The 7706-nt window shown below is 38.7% G+C and overlaps 1 long non-coding RNA gene across 1 annotated transcript in view; it reads right to left on the reverse strand.

Moving 5' to 3' along the window:
• The window catches only part of LOC139025252 (uncharacterized), a 60523-nt gene extending 55196 nt beyond the window's left edge, over positions 1 to 5327 (reverse strand). The window contains exon 1 of the long non-coding RNA XR_011476735.1: positions 5296 to 5327. This is a non-coding gene — a long non-coding RNA (uncharacterized lncRNA). The remainder of the gene's footprint in view (positions 1 to 5295) is intronic.
• Between the last annotated feature and the right edge of the window lie 2379 nt (positions 5328 to 7706).

Genomic DNA, 7706 nt, shown 5'->3' on the forward strand with positions numbered 1-7706 from the left:
AAAAAGGATATTTCATATTTCAAGGTTCAGAATCGAACCCATCAACCTGCTTATGTAAAAAGACAAGAAGAATTCCAATGGTCAATGCTAATCGGGTTCCTGTGGACATCCACTACCCTACAACCCTAACCCTTAACGTTTAATGTCAAACTTGACTTTGTTCCTTAAAGCCATTTGCCACAACTATTGGAATGATGCTTGGGGGCATTGTCCATTTGGAAGACCCAGTTTCAACCAAAGCTTTAACTTCGTGGATCTGATGTCTTGAGATGTTGCATCATATAGCCACATAATCTTCCTCTCGTATGCCATCTTTTTGTGAGTGACCAGTCCCGTCCGCAGCAAAGCACCCCCACAACATGATGCTGCCACCCCCGTGCCTTCCGTGATAGTGTTCTTCAGCCTTGCAAGCCTCCCCCTTTTTCTCTAAACATAACGGTGTTCATTATGGCCAAACGTTCTACTTTTTGTTTCATTAGACCAGAGAACATTTCTTCAAAAAGTACGATCTTGTCCCATGGTGCAGTTGCAAACATAGTCTGCTTTTTTATGGCGTGTATGGAGCAGTGCTTCTTCCTTGCTAGCTGTCCTTCAGTGTAGTCAAATAGGACTGCGTTTTACTGTGGATACAAATACTATGTACCTGTTTCCTCTAAGCATCGTTCCAAGGTCCTTTGCTTTTTTCTGGGATTGATTTGCACTTTTTTCGCACCAAAGTAACATCACCTCTAGAGACATGAAATGTTTTCTTCCTGAGCTGTATGGACAGCGCACATGGTTCCCATGGTGTTTATACTTCGCGTTTTACTATTGTTTGTACAGGATGAACTGAGTAGACTTCAGCGTTTGAAATTCTGCTCAGGATGAACCATACGTTTGTGAGTCGTACAATATTTTCTGAGGTCTTGGCTTATTTATTTTGGATTTTCCCATGATGGTCAAGCAAAGAGGACACTGAGTGTTGAAAGGTAGTTCTTAAATGCCAAGTACACTCCAATTGATCAATATGATGCAAGTATCCCTATAGAAGCTCTCTAAAGGCCATGACACATTTCTGAATTTTCCCAAGCGTTTAAAAGGCACAGTCAACTTGTAGGTGTATGTTAACCTCTATCCCACTGGAATTTTGATACAGTGAGGATATAAGTAAATAATGTCTGTCTGTAAACAATTGTGAAAAATACGCATGTGTCATGCACAAAGTAGATGGTCGCAAACCGAGAACTATAGTTTGTTAACAAGAAATTTGTGAGTGGTTGAAAAGACGAGTTTTAATGACTCCAAACCTAACTGTATGTAAACGTTCCTGACCTCAACTGTATAATGACTGGTATTCTATCCTATTCTACGGTACTTAGGGGGTCTATGTGATGACTTCATTCATATAGTACACTGTATTGCTATCCTATTCTGACTGTATCTTAGGTCTATGTATTTACTCATTCTCATTTAGTAGATACTGGAGATTCGTTATACATTCTACTTTATCTTAGTTCTAGTATTACTTCATCGCATCATGTATATACTGATATTCTATCCTATTCATACTGTATTCTTAGTCTATGTATACCATCTCATATGTATATACGTATTCTATCCTATTCCAATCACGTTATTTAGTCTATGTTTATCATTCATATGTATATACTGTAATTTATCACTATCTACTGTTTTCTTAGATCATATGTATTACTCAATCTCAATGATAATACTCTGTTATACATATCCACATATTCGACTACTTGTATCTGTCTATGTATTACTCATTCTATGTATATACTGTATTATATTCCTTCTACTGTTATATTGTCTATTGTATATTACTCATCTCTATATTGTATTATACGTGTATTCAACTATCCTATTCTACTGTCTCTTAGTCTATGTATCTGCTCATTCTCAGATGTATATACTGTAGCAATATCTATCCTATTCTACTGTATCTGTTATGTATTACTCATTCTCATATGTATCATACTGTATTCGTATCTCCTATTCTAACTGTATCTTAGTCTATTGTATTACTCATCTCAATGTATGATACTGTTATATCTATCCTATCAGCAGTTCTTAGTCTATGTATTACCTCATCCATTATTAATACTGATATTCTATCCTATTCTACTGATCCTGTACTATGTATTACTCATTCATTATGTATATACTGTATTCTATCCTATTGTACGTATCGTAGTCTATGTTATATACTCATCTCAATTATGTATATTACTGTATTCTACCTTATCTACTGTATATTAGTCTATGTATGACTCATCTCGATAATGGTATTATACTCATTCTATCCTATTCTACTGTATCTTAGTCTATTATCTCCAGCTCATCTCATATACTGCTATTTCTATCCTATTCTACTGTAACTTAGTCTATGTATTACTTCATCTCATATGTATTATACTTTATTCTATCCATTCTATGATCTTAGTCTATGCATTACTGCATCTCATATGTAATATCTGTATTCTATTCCTAATTCTACTGTATCTTAGTCTATGATATCACTCATCTCAAATGTATATACTGTATTCATTAACAAATACGAAAAGGGACCAAGAATCTTGTTGATTGTCAGTCATTGGGTTCATTTGTTGAAATCAAATCAAGCTTATTTATCAGCACATTTCAGACATGATGCAACAACAATGGCTCACAGAAAAAACAAATTAAAAAAAATTTGAAAAACATAAATATTAGTTTACACAACAAACAAGAAGACTACAAACTGAAAACTAAGGGCACCCTAAGGAAATTTGCCATTGATTAAAAATAATTAATTGATGCAATATCCATCCCAAAATTCAAATATATATTTTTTTAGGAGGGGCTCTGATAGTCACTATAGGGGTGTCCACTGAAAATTGACTAGTAACAAACAACTGGACCGAAAAAAAGACACCCACCATGAGACCCACTAAATTGCCAAAGAAGAGGTAAACAAAAGAAAAAACCCAACAACAAACTTAAAGACAGGAAGCAAACCAAAAAGAGCAACTAAGGTGTTGACTCTCCAACATCTATCAAGACAAACTGAGCACTGGGCCCAGGACACTCTTAAAACTTCTCACGAGGCACCAACCCTGATCCGTAGCACCCCCCACCCCCACCCCCCCACTGAGTAGCATAGCTAGCATAGCGTCACAAGTAACTTGTAGCATCTAAATATCATTAAAATCACAAGTCCAAACCACCCAAATGAGATACAGTTTTTGAACTAAAGCCACCATTTCAGATTTTTAAAATGTTTTACAGGAAGACACCAATAGTGTAAATCTAGTAGCTAACCACGTTTACAAAGTACACGATTTTTTTACTCCAATAGTTTTTTCCTGCGGTGCAGCTAGCTATCACTAATTCGACTAAATAAAAATATATATAGGCCACTAACCAAGAAACAACTCATAGATGACAGTCTGCATAACATATTTATGGTCATAAAAGCATAGTTTTTTTGTGAAAAATGTGCCATTTTTCAGGTATAAATCACAGTTCTACATTGCAGCTGCAATCTGAAATAGTGCTGACCCAGCCAGAAACAATGGACAGAGACCAACGTCATATAACGAATTACTCATCTTAAAACATTTCAGGAAAAAATACACAGCGTACAGATATTGAAAGCCCAACATCTGCGTGAATCCAAACAAATTTCAGATTTATTTAAATGTTTTTTAACGAAAACAAAATCAGCGCTAAATTAGCATAGCATATACCAGGCAGATTCGCTAGCGCCCACGGCCAGGCACATGACAACAGATATGTATAACATCTAAATTGGTCTTACTATTGGCTGATCCTTCATCAGAATGTTGATCAAAGTGTCTTGTCAAGATGAGTCGTTGTTCCGTTCAAGAATTGTTCCTTTCCACTCCATTTAGCCACAGTACTGGTCGAGTGGCACGGATCTCTCAAACGTAAATTAAAATCAGACAACGGAACACCACAAAACTCCCGAAAAAATTCAAATAATCCCCTCCCCCCCTCCCCCCCCCCCCCCCCCCTCCCCCCCCCCCTCCCCCCCTTCCCCCCCCCTTCCCCTCCCCCCCCCGTCCAAATCCCTCCCTCCCTAATCCTTCCCTCTCCCCCCCCCTATCCCCCCTCTCCCCCCTCTCCCCCCTCTCCTCCCCCTCCCCCCAATCCCCCTTCTGCCCCCCTCCCCCTCCCCCCCCCCCCCCCATCCCCCCTCCCCCCTCCGCTCTCCTCCAATCCCCCCCCCTCCCCCAAATCCCCTCCCCCCCTCCCTCTCCTCCCCCTCCATCACCCCCTTTCCCTCTCCCCTCCCCCCTCTCCCCTCCCCTTCCTTCCCTTCCTTCCCTGATCTGTCCACATGTATCAAACAAACTTCGAGACGGAGAATAGTTTTCATCCATAATGGCCGCACAACAGAAGACAATCGCAGCTACAAGTCGCACGATTTACGAGAACCGGAAGTTGTCGGTCACGCCAAAGAATTAGCTCTCATTTTCACGTCAGTCCCAGATAAACAAGATATTTTTCCCTCTGACCGTCCTCTTGACACCAGAGGAAGGCCAATGAGTGTGTTTCGGGTCCAAGGCGGGCACGACCATATAAGGCAGAGCGTTGAAGCTGGCATACACATCTTGCTTGTTCTTCTTGGTCCATGGAAATGCTGTTTCAAATGACTTCTGTATCACTCAGAGACAAAATTGAAACGGTTTTAGAAACTAGAAGATTGTTTCTTCAATGGTATTATTTATATGCATATTAGTAAGAGCAATAATTGATAGTAGAGGCAGTTTTAATATCTGAGAGCAAATTTATGGCTAATGCGGAAATAGCACCCCTGTATCTCAAGAAGTTAAATAGAACCTGGACGCAGCTTCAGAGGTAAAACAACCTTCCCACTAACGAGATGGACAGAAGCCAGCCACAGGTGTAACACATACTGACTAACGAGTGACACCAATCAGTGCATCCTAGCGAATTGCTAACGAGCTAACGTTGCTAAAGGTCCAACCTCAAAACATAAAGCATAAATGAAAAACAACCAAAGAGCTTAAGAGAAATGCTCACCACCAACAGAAAACAACTCCATGTCACATTATAATCAACTACAATGGCTTCTCCATGCACCAATATGAAATGGTGTCTGTCTAACAACGATATTAAAAACTATAATTTATTTTTCCCACAAAGAAACTAAAATTCACTGCTTCTAGAACTCTCGGTCCCTTGGAAGAGCCCAAACAAAAAACTCATCTCCAATACGGAAAAATAAATTGTGATCCATGCCCAACGCACTGGCTAAAACGCAACAACCACAAAACATTTTGACTGCCCCAACCCTTGAGACAATTCAGTCAAAACCAGGTCTGTTCTCACCACGGACATGTCTGATTTCAAGAGGGAAACTCCTGCAATATAACGTGAGTTTAACTTTCACCTCGACGTGCAGAGGCTTCTCGTCTCTTTCAGGGTTTCACTGATTTAGTAGAAGGCATGTTGGTTGATCGGGGCCCAGTTCCCGACAGTCAATGCTCTAGTACATTTGCGTTTGTCACATGTGAGAATTAACCTTTGTATATTCTAAAAGCACGCATAATGTTCATAATAATTGTTCAGTTGGTTGCATGAATAATTAATCATTACAAATGTAAGTATGAATATTTAGTCTGCATAGTTTGCTAGAGTAGGATAGCCCAATGTCAAATACACAGTGGTTTAAACATGTTCCCAATTACAATAAAACCAATATGCAGAAACAGGTTGGTTGATAATGTGAAAACTAACATGTGGTTATATACACAAACATAACTCAACACAATAATAATATTTTTTAAAAACAAGCTCCTTATAAACTGGCAACAAGCCCGACACAAAAAACGCTGGTTGTTTTGACAAGTAAGGCAGATAAAATCACTGAATTCAAGTTTAGGGGGGACATCAGGTTGTAAGTGCTGTTGAAACTAAACACAACTAAAAAAAACACAATGGAAATGGGAGATATATTTTACGCTCACTTGTTAGAGACAACCTGCAGAAAAACAGTCAGCTACATTTTGGAGTGATGCATTTAAAAATTAGGGGTCATCTAAACAAGAGGAACCAACACTATATGTCAGTCACTCTCATCGATTGATTCATCATGTCAAAGATTATTTTTGTGACAGGAAGGGAGGAGAAAGGTTGTACGCGTTCTGTTTAAAACTACAGCTCAAAAACCACACGAGAATCTGCGCGAGTGAATGTGTACATCCCTGATTAGTAGGACAATTTGTAGAAAATAGATCGCTACAGTTTTGAATTTGTTTTGGGTTGTTTTTGGTTTGTTTTGTGGTTGCATTTGGATTCAAGTGGGTCATCAACATGGTAAGTGGGTACACTAGCTTATTTTTGTGTTAGTCACTTTATTTTTAAATCTCATAGCAACAGTACTCTTCCATTTCAGACCTGGATTTCCCCCCGAGGCTAATATCCATATCGATGTTGAAATCAGTAGAACAGTGGGCCAAACGTTTAGGGTTCTAACTTGTACATCATTAAATACTCCTACTACAATGTTAACATTCAGCATTGTGACATTAATATCATGAAACAACTCCATGTATTTTCTGATGTTTATTATAAACATCAATTTGTTAGGGATGTTGGATCCAACATGGAGCACAGCATAACTGTCTTTACCAGAGTAATGAACGAAGAAACACGTTGGTTGTTGTTGCATGTTGTGATGTTTGTCATGTGACTGTCATTCAGAAAATGATTTCCTGGATCAGCTGATGATAGTTGAACATGTGACTAACTAAACAGCTACAGTATTAAGAATTATGTGTAATTATTGAAGAACCGCGTTCATGACAGTATCCATTTGGGTGTTGTCAATAAAGTTAAGGTAACTCTCGGTTAGAACCATTGGATTTAGCAAACTCTGAAATTATTTAGGATTTCTATGCCAATGAAAACTGTTTCCCCAGCGTAACATAAAGAGACACTAAATGATACATAGTTCAAGTGCATTTCATAATAATAAAAAAACTGTCCAACAGCAAGATCCAGTATTTAAGTTGAAGTTCATCATATGACACCACCGCCATCCACAGGTGATGAGCGTGAGGCTCGGATTTATTCCTTAAATTTAATACCGCTCTTCGCCAACCCAGGAAAGGGTGGGGCCAAACAGGTGTTGTACCTCGTTTCCCTCCTTCAGGGAACAGTAATTATAGTCAAAGTTACATTTGGGATGTCTGATAGTATCTCTGATTGTCTTAACGCACCACCACTAATGAGTTGTGGAGCTTCTCAAATACATTTTTTCTTCACCTCAAACAGCAAGTAAACAAAGTCTGATCAAAATCAATTGCGAATGACAATAGTTCCTCAAAGTATTTTCGTTAAATATTTCCAGCTCTCGCCCTTTCGATAACCACTCAGCATAAAAGGGGAAAATGAAATGCTCTGATCCAGTGGAAATGTCATAAAACACCTGATTACTTATTATCCTTTGCACAAATAGCCAACAGCTGTGGCTGTCCCGAACTCACTGAACGCGGGAAACTGAGGGCCCAGAATATTTTATACAATGTTACAAGCTTGCTATAACAAGTTTAAGCCAACCCAGTTGATAGTTGATACAAATGTTTCAAGTTCGTTGTAGACAGGTTGTGCAGCCAATGTGATTTATAGGATATTTATTTTTATTAGGATATTTTCAACATGCAGAAAGCAATGTT

The sequence above is a fragment of the Salvelinus sp. IW2-2015 genome, unplaced genomic scaffold, assembly GCF_002910315.2.
Source record: "Salvelinus sp. IW2-2015 unplaced genomic scaffold, ASM291031v2 Un_scaffold2425, whole genome shotgun sequence".
In the NCBI taxonomy this organism is placed as follows: Eukaryota; Metazoa; Chordata; class Actinopteri; order Salmoniformes; family Salmonidae; genus Salvelinus; species Salvelinus sp. IW2-2015.